Source organism: Equus caballus, chromosome 22, assembly GCF_041296265.1.
Source record: "Equus caballus isolate H_3958 breed thoroughbred chromosome 22, TB-T2T, whole genome shotgun sequence".
Classification (NCBI taxonomy): Eukaryota; Metazoa; Chordata; class Mammalia; order Perissodactyla; family Equidae; genus Equus; species Equus caballus.
The window spans coordinates 37,655,665-37,669,129 of record NC_091705.1 but is presented as its reverse complement, the minus strand read 5'-3'; positions in this window follow the sequence as shown (position 1 = coordinate 37,669,129).

Sequence of the window (13,465 nt, the reverse complement as noted above, 5' to 3'; positions counted from 1 at the left end):
ATGTATGGTTATGCGATTTCATCACTGTGCAAACGCCTAGGAAGTGCACTTTTCCTGCTTTTTCTTTTTCTTTTCTCAACTGTGATTAAATAAACCATTGATTTTGTTTTCAAGGTAATTTACAGGCTGGTACAGGTCCGATTTGATAATTACCACCTTAACGCATTGAGAGTAAACAAACTTTAGGGTTTCAGTTAGTTGTTTTTGTCATCAGAATCGACCACATGATGACTGGCCCCACGGAGGTTGCTGTGCAGGCCGGATGCGCGTGAAGTTGTACGTGACCTTAGTGACCCAGAGACCAAGCGCCATTTAGAAGAAAAGGAATGCTCTTCACCCATCCAGCGCCTTCCCATAGTGCCTTGCTTCAAGGAAGACAAGCTTCCCAAACATTCAACAAGGGGGCAGCTTGTAATATTGGGGTCTGGGGCAAGTGTCCCTCAATTAGACTCCCCGATCCCCTCCATCCACCTCATAAACACATGCATTTCCAGTAACATGTTGCTTTTATGTTTAATAATTATTTACCCAAATTTACTATATGTTTATTTTGTTTTGATCACTTGGGTGTTATAAAGAATTCCAACAATAACTCAACCCAGATGAAATTTTAAATAGCTATTTTATAAGTAAAATAATTGATATGATAAAAACATTAAAATAAGAAAAAATTAACACAGGGAAGTGGAAGCAATCTTTCAAGGAGAAAAGGGAGTGATACACATTTTTAATGGTTAAGAATAACTTTGTTAATATATGTTTTAAAAAGGATAGTAGTGGGCCAGCCTGGTGGCGCAGTGGTTAAGTGTGCACGTTCCGTTTCAGCAGCCCGGGGTTCACTGGTTCAGATCCTGGGTGCAGACATGGCACTGCTTGGCAAAAGCCATGCTGTGGTAGGCGTCCCACATATAAAGTAGAGGAAGATGGGCACGGATGTTAGCTCAGGGCCAGTCTTCCTCAGCAAAAAGAGGAGGATTGGCAACAGTTAGCTCAGGGCTAATCTTCCTCAAAAAATAAAAAAGATAGATAAAAACTAGCTATGATATTTAACTTTAATTGGATACATTTTAAAAGTTTTGTTCCAAAATATCAACATTTACACTAGTCATTTGCACAAATTTGTCATTTTTGTCCATTTCATTTGACTCTCATTTTTTTCCAGAAGGGCTGTTTGCTAACGGAGGACACAGCTCCCTTAAAGGTCTTCTCTTGCTCTTTACTTCTGGTTTTCTCTTTAGGGCTAATTTTTCACAAAGAATCTGCTTTGTCTCAATTCATGAGAATGATGCAAAGTAGGCGAGATCCTACTCTAGAGATCTAGACATCACCTAGATCCTGAGCGGTGGGCCCGCCTCGCCCAGCCGCTCCCAGGCCTGGGCCCACGCACCAGCCCTGCTGTAGAATGGGATGCACGTTGCTGTGTGTCATGGGGTATGGTGCTTGTGGGTGCCAGTCACTGAATATCCAGTCTCCTTCCAGACTCCCGTGCCCACCCTTGGAAGCTGTGTGACTGACCTTGCCCGTGACATGTGGGAGGAAGTAGTAATGTCCGTCTTGGGCAAATATTTTAAAGGCCAGCCTCCATTAAGGCATGTCACCTTCCTCCTGTCACAGTGATGGCATGGGGCCTCTAGAGCCTGGGTCCAACGTGCAGAAGTCCCAGCTGCCCCTGAGGCGGAAACGCAGCCTCTGTGAGCACAAACGGGGACTTGTTTTCAGCCCCTGGGGTGCTGGTCGTGCTTGTTACCGCAGACCGACCTGCCCGCACCGAGTGGTACTGAGAGTCCTTGCAAACAGCTGAAACTTCAAATGCTAAATCTGTGAAATGCACACTATTTATATTCAGCTCATCTTTGTAACTGTTTCTTTTTCATCTACAAAACCTGCAGTGCTTCCTCAAGTTGAATTTCTGCATCTGCCTTTTTGGAATAAATTCCCCAAATTAACAAATTTGCATTTTCTCCTCTGATTTGCCTCCAGAAAGGACCCGGAATTCACCACCGTGATGATTAATTTTTCATGTCAAGTTGACTGGGTCCTGGAGTGGCGAGATGATTGATGAAATGTTATTTCTGGGTGTGTCTGTGAGGGTGTTTCTGGATGAGATTAGCGTTCGAATCGGTGAACTGAGTAAAGCAGATTGCTTCCCTAATGTGGACGGGCATCATCCAATCCAGTGAGGGCCTGAGTAGAACAAAAAGGCGGAGGAGGGGAAAATTTGCTCCTGGTGCCTGAAGGCCTGAGCGGGGACCTGGGTCTCCTCCTGCCCGTGGACCGGGACTTACACCATCGGCGCCCCGGTTCTCAGGCTTTTGGACTCAGACTGGAACTCATCACTGGCTCTCCTGGGTCTCCAGCTCGCAGATGGCAGTGGGACTTCTCCGCCTCCATGTTCACAGGCGCCGATTCCTTACCATAAATCGTATATATATCATATGCACGCACACACACATCTCTCCCGTTTCCCCACAGAGCCCTGATTAATACAAGCACAGCTGGGTCTGCCTGCTCCTGTAGATCTTGGAGCCTTGCTGCTGCCATCACTCCTTTATTCTTGCCTTCTATGACCTTTGTAACATTTCTTGAAAATCTCATTTCCTGCTCTGACCCGGGGTCAGAGGCTCTCGTCAATGAGCAGGGCTGGGGTCCATCAACATTTACTACCAAATAGGAAAGCAAACCAGAAGGTCTTTCTATCAGAAACACCATGTGGAACTGATGGAGACCAGAGAAAGTGGCTCATTAGCCCAGAGAACTCGCGGAAACTGATGAGTGAGTCAGAAGAACATGACCCCTGTCCCCCTGAAGCGCGTCCAGACCCGGACACCATCCTGCAGATGCCGTTCACTGCATGAATGGCCAGCCCTGAAGGCCCGTGGGAACCTTTGCCCCTTTAAGTCACTGAGAGGCTCATTTACACATTTTTTTCAAACCTTCATTTTAGACTCTGTTTCTCTGGATCAATGGTGGTAGAGCAACTGAAATTCTCACTTTGTGACCGAAAGATATTTTTGCCTCCCTCCATGCACATAAATGTTTCCCCATCTAGCTAAAGTCCTGGCAGATCAGGGATCCAACATTTTTAAAAGTGGAGGGAAACCAGAGCGCCCCATCCAGCATCGACGTCCTGAATGACGTCAGCACCCCGGGTGATCCTTCCGCCGTGCGTCGTCACAGTCCAACAGTCCTGGCTTTAACTTTTGCTCGATGTCTTCACTGTTGGGCTAATTAAAGCTATTTATTCTAGGCTACTTGTGCGTCGTCTTAAAGGGACAGAAGGACACCTTCTGGAGGAATGAAGGGAGAGGATTAATGACTTGATGACTCTTCTTGCAGAACCAGCTGACTCTAGAGACTCGGCAGGAAGCCGCTATCCAGTGTGACATCAGAGACCCTCTACAGCCCATCGCCACATGTCTGCGATCCTGTCATCATTGCTCCTTCTAGGCTGAGACACTGAACACCGCTTTTTAAATGCAAACTTCATATAATTCAAATGTTCATCAGTCGGGACCCTTGGTCCCACGTAACAGAAAACCTGAGTCAGGCAGTTTTCAGTTAAAGGAATTGTAACATCTGATGACTAAGAAGAGCAAGGAGGGGTTGTTAGTTTCAGGCACAGCTGGATCCAGACGCTCAAAGGATGCCATCAGGTCCTGACTAACGTCTCCTGGGCTCTGGGCTCGTCCCCTCCCTCTTGGGTCCATTATTAGAGAGAATCTCCTGTCACGGCTGCAGGACAGACGAGTCCAGTAGAAAAGAGTCTCTGTGCACCCCCAGAAGCCACAGCAACAGTGTCCTCGCATCTCCTTGGTCCTGAGTGTGTCACCCACCCGTCTGCAAACCAGAGCTGCCAGGAAAGGAAAGCCCTAGGATCTCAGTCCGCCTGACACAGAGGGCTGGTCAAGCCACGTGGGTGAGAGTGGGGGGTGGTTTCCCAGGGAAATTGGGGTTTGGTCACCAAAAGGTGGTGAGATGGATTCTGGGTAGCCACAAAAATGAATGCACATTACAAAACTCATATTCATTAAAGAGGTTTATAAACTGAAGTGGGATGCACAGAAACAATGTTTCACATCCTTCTGTCTGAAGGTGAAACCCGGGAACCTATTTCCCGGGGCTGACTCCTCAGATTAGGTACCTGTGACGCTGGAAGGAGGAATCCCCTTAGTGCCGGGACACAGAGAAGGAAAGTCTGCCCCGTGGAAAGAAATGAGAAGGTCCTCAGGTGGAGTAGTGACCCAGACAGGAAGGTGCCAGGGAATAGCGGCCACCACTATGATGGAGGGAAATGTCTTGAGAGGGATCATCAATATGAATATCAACACAGGGATGAGGAATGCTACCATGACAGAGTGGTTTCTGCAAGCCACCATTCCAGTCACGGTGCACGTATTAGCACGTTCACATCTCACAACAATTTCATGGAGGTCCTGTTGTCTTTATTTCCATCTTACAGGTAAGACAACTGAGACACAGAGGCTGAAGTAAATTGCCCAAAGTCACAGCTAGTGGTGGTGACATTGAGATTTGAACCCAGGGAGTCTGTCCCCAAGTTCACTCGCTCAGAAAAGACAGTGGAGAATCACCCAGAACCAGGAACCAAGACAGTGCTGCTGGAAGGGGATGCTGAAGCTATTACATCAGCTCCCTCTAAATCAGAGAGGGAAACTGAGGCCTCAATACTTCGGCTGCTCTGCCACCCCAGGGCGTTAGGGAGGACTCTGTCCTTCTGTAGCAAGAGACAGAAAATGCAAACCAAACTTCTTTCAGCAAGGAGAGAATTTGTTGGCTCCCAAGACAAAACATCTAAGTATTGTGTTGGTTTCAGGGATGGCTAGATTCTGGACTCAATTGTCAGAGATTCTCTAGCGCCTTGGAGCCACTTCAGCTGTGTTCACTTCATTCTCAGGCTCTGGGTGGCAAAGTGGCTGCAGCACCTCCAGCCTCCTCCTCCAGGTTCAACCCAGCAGAAAACAGCCAGGAGCTTCCAGGCCTGAGACTCATTCTGATTGGGTCAACTTAGGTCACGTGTTCACCCCTGATAAATCACAGTTGCTGGGAGCACCACACATGATTGGCTGAGCCCTGGAAATGCTACATGCTGATTGGCTGAGCTCTGGGTCTTGGGCTAGACCTCTGACTCCCAGATCATAGGACTGAAGGTAGGGAGGGATTTTGTAAATAAAAGTTGGGAGTGGGAGTGTTCTATTTACAAAGTAAAGGGATAGAGACACAGGGATTTCAGAACAACTGTTCACAATACCCAGGCTCCTATGTAAGAAAAGTTCATTTTTCTTTTTATCTTTTTAATTTATTTTATTATTATTATTATTATTTTGAGGATGATTAGCCCTGAGCTAACTACTGCCAATCCTCCTCTTTTTGCTGAGGAAGACTAGCCCTGAGCTAACATCCGTGCCCATCTTCCTCTACTTTATATGTGGGACGCCTACCCCAGCATGGCTTGACAAGCAGTATGTACGTCCGCGCCCAGGATCCAAACTGGTGAGCCCTGGGCTGCTGAAGCAGAACATGAGAATTTAACCACTGCGCCACCAGGCTGGCCCCTCATTTTTTTTCTTATATTACTTGGAAGCCATCAAAATGCATGTAATCTCTTCCAAAGTGTCGTCTATGTCTTTTGGACTCATCTGTTTGTGTTTGGAAAATGGATTTGAAATCACTGACCTATTGTTTATGGGGTCTCCTGATTCATTGGATGTCTAAAGTCACCACTCACCACTGGTGAGTTCACACGCTGGTGAGGTCAAGCCATACATTTATGAAATATCTTGTCTGCCTTAAAAGAAAGGACAATTTCCTCTCCCCAGCTCCTCGGGCATGCCAGAGTGCAGAACAATTCTGCAGAGGAAACCACGTCTTCTACAAAATCTCTGCAGAGGAAGGAATTGAGACAATGACCTAGATGGACATTTCTTTCCTGCATAAAATGCAGACTAGGGACCTTTCTCACATGTTCATTTCGATGAACTGTGGTTCCCCTATGAGAATTCAATTGAAACTTTTACCCTGGTGAAGACTATGGCTTTCGTGTCAACATAGTGCCTAGCTCAGCATAGTTGTTAGATAAATGTGAATTGATGGCTGAGAATGAATTTTCCTATGTTGGGGTTGGCTACTCACAAAAGAGCCGTGCCCCAAGGCTTCTTCGGGGTCGGATGGTTGGAGGCAGGGGTGTGAGCACATTGAGAAAGAGAACAGCAAGGGCATCTCCTGTCTTGGGTCCACTGAAAACCTGCCCGCCTGCCGTCCTCGGCATATTCCCTGGGTGGCTGTATCCATCAGGGATCTTTGGTTGCATCCCGTAGACACCGGGTCCAACCAACTTAGGCACAAAAAGGAATTCCTGGAAGGATAGGGTTAGCTCAGAAAAGGAAGGTAAGGTTGAAGAACCAGCCTTAGGAAGGGCAAAAACAGAGCCATCTCTGAGGTTCCATAAACAGGAAATAAAGAATTTTTTCAGGGCACCACGGTGCGTTCTAGTCCTTCCCAGGCTATATTTTATTCCTCCTCAGAATAAAATTCCCCAGAGAGAAAGGGACTGACTCAACTAAGATCACATGCCCACCTTGGCCAGGGTGGGCCCCGGAAGGCCACCTTGATCAAATGGTCCCACCAAAGATGCACTTAATGGGGAAGGGTGATTCTCCCAAAGGAAACCAAGGTGCTTTATGAAAGTGGTGGGGGAGCGAGGGGACAATAGTGGCCTGCAAAGCATCCAAGAGGTCAAGGGCAATGACCTACCTGTGCTCGGGACCCCTGCCTTTACTCCATTTCTTCCCTGGATCTGCCCAGACATAATGTGGAAGAGCAAGTCCCTTCCTCTCCCGGGTGAATGCCTGAGAGACCGTCCTGGGCAAATGCCAGGGACCCGTGCTCCAGACCAGTCATGGCAGCTTTGTCTGTGAGTGAAACACGTGCACTCAACTGGGACAGCCATTGGCTGGAGACAACGGCATGGTTACAGAGGTTAAAATAAACCAGAGAAGTAGATATCAGCAAGAACCAAATTCAGAGACATTATGTTAAATAAAACTAAGCGAGTTATAGAAGGATATATACAGCAAAATATCATTAACATAAATAGAGTTAAAATATGCCAAGTTATATGTATCCTGTTTGGGAGCATAAACAAATTCATTAAAGTATGATATGCATGAGCTTGGTAAGATAGCAGAGGGAGGGGGATGGTTAGTCCTCTGGGAGAGGCAGGGAGATGCACGTGAGAGGGGTGGGCGGGAGGGTTCCAACGCACTTCTGAAGTCGGATATCTTCAGCCTGTTACCTACACATTTCTGTATGTCTAAAATGCTTCTTAAAACAAAAATCAGACTGCAAGTGTATGACCCAGACCCAGGACATCATGGTCCCCACGGGTCTGCGCATCTTCCTTAGACGACCTCAGATGTGTGCGCGCTCTTGTCTGTTCCACTCAGCAGCAGCCCATCCCTGCTCCCCCTTTCAGGATCCCTTTGGACGTCCTCGCAGTGTTATGGGGAGTGAAGATGCCTCCTCTCCACAGGGCTTCGTCGCATTGTAATTTGTCTATTGATCATCAGTCTGGACTCACGGGGGCGCTGCAGGCGCGACTGTCTCCCCACAGAGACCTGGACGTCGTCCTGCTGCACCAAACAAGGAGAGCAACTGTCAGGTCCCATCGCGCTGGCATCTGCGTGGCCCCAGGTCTGTGTGAGAGGATGCTGGAGGCTCTGATGAGCACAGAGAGAGGTGCAGCTGGGGACCTGGTGTCCCTGCCCTGTCTCCATCTCTGGCTGAAGTGGCAGCATCCTGAGTCTTCCTCACCAAGGCTGATTGGGAAGGGGTGGGGGGAGGCTGCCTGTCCCCACCAGCCTGCTCCGGGCCTGGAATTTCATCATTAGAGATTGTTTCTTGTTTGCCTTTCTACGTTCCCTTCTCCCAGGAGGGGTGGCTGATGGAGCAGTATGTGCCTGCCCTGTAGCAGGGGCTTCTGAATGGCGATGGAGTCTATCTCTGGGGGTGGAACAGAGTGCAGAGTTGGGGGCAAAATGGAGAAGGCCCTGTAAGTTCAGAGATGCCGCACAAGCTTTCCATCCTCCCTGCTTTTCCTGGGGGCTTACACAAGTCTATGCTGGGGAGGAGGGAACAGGGAGAATTGCTTTATCTCTTAATCTGTAGTTCATGTCACCTCCTATGGCTGAGAATTCTTGGTTGGGTTGGGAAGGGCCTAGCAGACAAACGCTTCTAAAGAATTTAAGTGGAGAATGGCCTTTAATAACCAAAAAGCTCCGGCAGTACTTACAGAACACAGATAACCACCCTCAGGCAGAAGTGGAAGATCAATGACAACGGAGGGAAAGGTTGATACAGCCTCCGAGTCAACAAGGAAAACCCAGCGAAAATCAAAGCATCAGCGTATGTGTAGAATGCTCCCTTGGAGCTCTGCTCTAAACTTCTGGATGAATCTACAGTGAGAAAGTATGTCCACTAAAATGTGCTATGGTGTCAGTAACCAGATACCCCACCAACACGAACTTAAAGAATCATATTTATTGTCCCCTATAACAGAAGTGATGACTAATTCAGTTTAACCACCTCTATCTTTCTGCTCTGCCTTCCTGACACATTGGCTTGGTTCTTAGGCACATAACCTCATGCTCACATAATGGCTGCTTTGGCTCCAGCATCTTGTCCTCAACCAACTGTTTTCAAAACCAGGAAATAGAGTTTCTTCTTGTGCATCCATTTTATTAAACATGAAAACCTTTTCTAGAAGATTCTCCAGACCCTAGAATAAATTTACTCTCCTGTTGCATCATCAGACTTGGGTTCCATGGCATCTCCTGGCTGTAAGGGAGGCCAGGCAAGATGCTTCTCGAATTTTCTGGCATATTCATGCTCTATAGTGGGAGGAGCACAGACAGGGAAATGGGGGCTAAAACTGGTTGTTGGGTAAGTGACTCTGAGCTCCTTCCCCAAAAGGCAGCTAAAAACTTTAGTCCAACATCTGTTCATGGGGCTGTACGGACGTTTGGGTAGGCCAAGTCTTTGTGTGAGGGCTGGAAAATCCATCGCAGGTCATACAGTAGCCCCCCTGACCCCACACGCTAAGTGCTGGAAATGGCACCTGCCATCAGTGCTGCGACACCACAAAGCGCCCCTAGCTGTTTCCAAACGCTAACAAGTGGGACGGCCTCCAGTCTAGACCAAGGATTCGTAAAATGCGCGCACTGAGTCTGCAAGTCTCAGAGATGATGCTTTGGGTGCAGGCGGGCGCAGGGCCCACCCTCAGAGCAGCTCAGTGTCTGGCCTGTCTTACAAATTAAGTTTTTATGAACGATCTTCATTGAAGAAAGCGTTTACGCCTAGAAGTATTGAGAATGCTGCCTTAAGTCTGGGCTGGACTTAGGCGAATTCAAAACGGCCTTTTTCAGCGTGAGAAGAGTCAGCCCACATGGTTATTTCACTCAGCAAATATCCTGACCAAACTCCTGAGAGTTGATAGAATAAACTGTGGCCGGTGGATAAACTGTGCTCTCTTCTATTTCCCACTTTCTAGGGGCTTCTGTCTCCCGGATTTACCCTTTGTTCACCTCAGAGGCGGGTCTTAGAAACTCTTGAGTGCTGACCTCAAAGGCATAGAAAACTAAAACCTTTCAGACAACGCAATCCTGGCTAGCCGGCCAAATTGTTTCCTTTTGTTTTCAGGGTTTTTCCTTTCAAACTCACGCATTTATGGTATGTTGCCCAGAGCGGGAGAATTGAGTTGCATTGTTTTTTCTTCCTTTAGAAGGGGAAACAAACTTGGCTAGAGTTGAATGCCTCCTAATCCCCAGTAGAAGATGACATTTCCATCTTGCTTTTTCACCCCCTGCAAATCTTCACAGAGCCTGAAGTGGGGGCGGGTCCATCCAGCAGAGCGTTGCAACCATCCCACCCCATAATGACAGGTACCCCTGAGGGGTTCAGTGGAGACTGAAACATCCCCAGCCCGTCTCTTTTCTAAGGTGATGAAAAGTTGATCTGGGCACAGCTCCAAGTGTTATTTATCAGATTCCAAGTGGCGGTGTCCCTGGCGCCTCGCCTTGCTGGTGGCATTTGTTGAGGGTGGGCTCCGTCAAGCGAGCAGGAGGGGTCACCAGGCACCAGGCTCAGGGGATTCAGGATCCTGGCGCAGGTTCTGACGGGGACGACTGTTTGGTTCCAGCAAAGACCAGGGCACCATGGAGACGAGGAAACAGACAAAATGAGTCATCTTGGCTCAGAGCCCAGAAAATGTATGCTAATGCCTTCATGCAGACAAAAATAAGATTATAGAGACATTGAGTGCAAAAAATGCCCAACCTCAAATAATACTTCTCTTTCATCCATCAACATAGAGACCCAATAATTTGCTGAGATCCAAAGAGTCGAAGAGAAAACGATGGCATGAGTAAAGTTGTTTATGAGGTCAATTTTTTCCTCTCCACACTCCATGCTCCTCTTGACAGACACTGCCAGACCTCACTAGTGTCCCCAGCTCGCCACTTCTTCCAGGCCCACAGGAGGATCAGACTTCCCCACCCCTTATAGTCATGCATGGACATGTGACCCCTCTCAGCCAATAAAATCCAAGAGAAAGTGGCAGGTGTTATGTCCAAGCCGAAGCACGCAGGAGCTGGAATGTGATGCGCCATGCTCCCTCCCCATGCCATGGTGGTCATGGGGGCAGGTACTGAGATGGTGCAGCCTCCACGAGGCTGGATCACTGAGCGATTATGACAGAGCCCCCCCAACAACCCACATGGGACATAAAGCGTGAGTGAGAAAAACTTCCATCGTGTTAAGCCATGCAACCTTGTCCATTGAGATGAATATACCCAACATCATCCACCACAGTATCCTATAAATGGATACACGAAAAGCCTGTGACTTTCTCTAAACTTACACTCAAAAGATGATTGGTTCTCAAGTTCCTCCAGGCAAAAAAATCAGACGTGTAACAGAGGAGACAGCTGCTGACTTCAGGAGTAGCTGCCCCAATATTGAATCTGATGAAAGAGAAAGAAGCATTTAAAAGTGCTGACGTCAGGAGTGGGCACTTCAGTGGCTGTGTCGAATGAGATCTAAATTTATGAATAGAAATAGTCTCGTGACAGGTAGGATGACCCAGTGGGAGTTGGGTGCTTGGTGCCATCTGGGGACTAGCTGAGCTATATTATTGTTGTCATCCACCTTGTGAGTATATTTCATCGGAAATCTACTAAGAAGTGGGAGGAGAAAACATGTTCTTCACAAAAGGCTGGTCAACATGTCTGAACCACAACTACGGAAGTCAAAAGGACTCCAATTGCTTTGTCCCCATAAAGAATGAGCTAAAAAGGGACATGAGAAGCTTGGGAGACTGCAAGTGTAAAACATCAAAACTGATTCTATTTTATTAAAAAAAAAGAAAAGAAAACTTGGCTCAGTGTAGCAGACAAGTGTTCATTTTGGCCCCTCCACACACACTCACTCACTCTATTTTTAGTAACAAAATACTCCCCATATATTTTCCAGGAGACCTTTGCAGTCGCAAGCCAGGAAAAATGAAAACATATGTCCACACCAAGATGTGCATTTGAATGTTCACAGCAGCATTATTCATCATCGCCAAGAGGTGGAAACAATTCAGATATCCACCAACTTGTGGAGGGGTTAAAGACACAAAACAAAACTGTGCTGGATCCATACCATGGAATACTATTGGGCAAGAAAAAGGAAGGAATTATTGATACACACCATCACCTGGATGGATCTCATAGACATGATGCTAAGCAGAGAGGCCAGGCTTAAAAAGTCACATACCGTATGTTGTCATTTATATGTCATTCTTGAAATGGAAACTATAGGGGTTGGGGTCAGATCAGTGGGAGGAGAGACGAGAGGTTGGCTACAAAGGGCCGTACAAGGAAATTTGGAGGGTCGTGACTGTTTTATATCCTGATTATGGTAGTGGATACACTGTTTTATATCCTGATTATGGTAGTGGATACACGAATCTATCCATGTGTTGCAATTCATGGACATCCACGAAAGTTCAATTTTACTGTATGATCATTTTAAAAATAAAATTATTTTTTAAAAACTTAGTTTAAATTGGGCATTCACATTCTGAAACCGATCCTCTGGATCAGAAGGTCTTTGGAAAATAACTGGATAGTCCTATTTTGTTAAAGTTGAATGTTTAAAGAAAATATAAATACTCAGTTCTTGAGCGAGCCGATTATTTGGGGGAGGGCGGGGAATAAAATTTAGGATTTAGTGTTGATTTTGATGGCATTCCAGCCAATTAGCATAGTTCGTTTGAGTGTTTGGTCAATTCAGGTGACTAAAAATATTTATTTATGCAACCGAATGTGCCTGTGAAGGAGTCACATTTCAGGAAATATGGAAATGCGGTTTTTCTAAAATGGAGCCGCTTGATTTATGAGGCTGGTCTTTCATCACGGAGCTCTGAGGGCTCAAATTCCCCGGCAGCCTTTGTGATTGTTCTGCTGTGTCTCTTAGAGATGAGATCATGATCCCTGTAACCCAAATCCCCTTGAATATAAATGTCCAAGGGAAGGGAGGAAAAAGTGCCGTAGGACAGGAACACGTTCTGCTGCTTTTTTTTTTTTTTTTTTTTTGATGGAAGTTGAAAGATAAATTTTTTTAAAGATGAAGATGAAGGATCACCAGTCAGGAGGAAAAAGAAAAGTCAAAAGCTCTGCCAGCTCTTGGAGAAAACTCTATGTAAAGAGACACCGCTAGGTCTGTGTCAGAGACTCCTGATGGCCTGTGCTTCTTCCTTGTTAACCGAACCCTGATGTTATTTGGAGAGGTTGTATTTTCAGCTAAAAAAAGTTTCTCAGGTTCTCTTCTATCTAACGTTTATGTGACACAGATCCAGAAATGCTTACTAAACATAAACAAAGGTGCCCTTTGCCACTGCCTGTCATGTTGGCTGGAGCTCTGGCAGCCATTTTGAGAGCATGAGGACAGGCCTGCGATAAAGATAGAGGAATGGAAAGCCAGAAAAAGCCTGGATCCCTGATGTTATCTTGGAGCCACCATTCTAGCCCTGGACTAGCTGCTTCTAAACTATTTAACATGAGGGAAAAATAAACCTCTTGGTTACTTGGGGAGCAGCTGGGGGTCTCCGAAACGTGTAGCCAAAGCAAGCCTCAAGAAACTTTGTTCCTATTTTCAACCACGCATAACAAACCACCTCCTGGTGTGACAGTGTGCATAGTTCTCCTCTTACCAGGTGGGCCCTTCCTTGATCTGAAATGACAGATATTTCTACTACTTTTCTATTTGCATGGAAAACGTCAAATTATAATGTATCACCTTCATTTCACCATAATAACAGATCCTTCTTTGAAGTCGAAAACAAGAAAGCTCATCCGAGGAGTAATTTCCTGATCATCAAATTTTTGAATATATATATTTTAATTTGCTA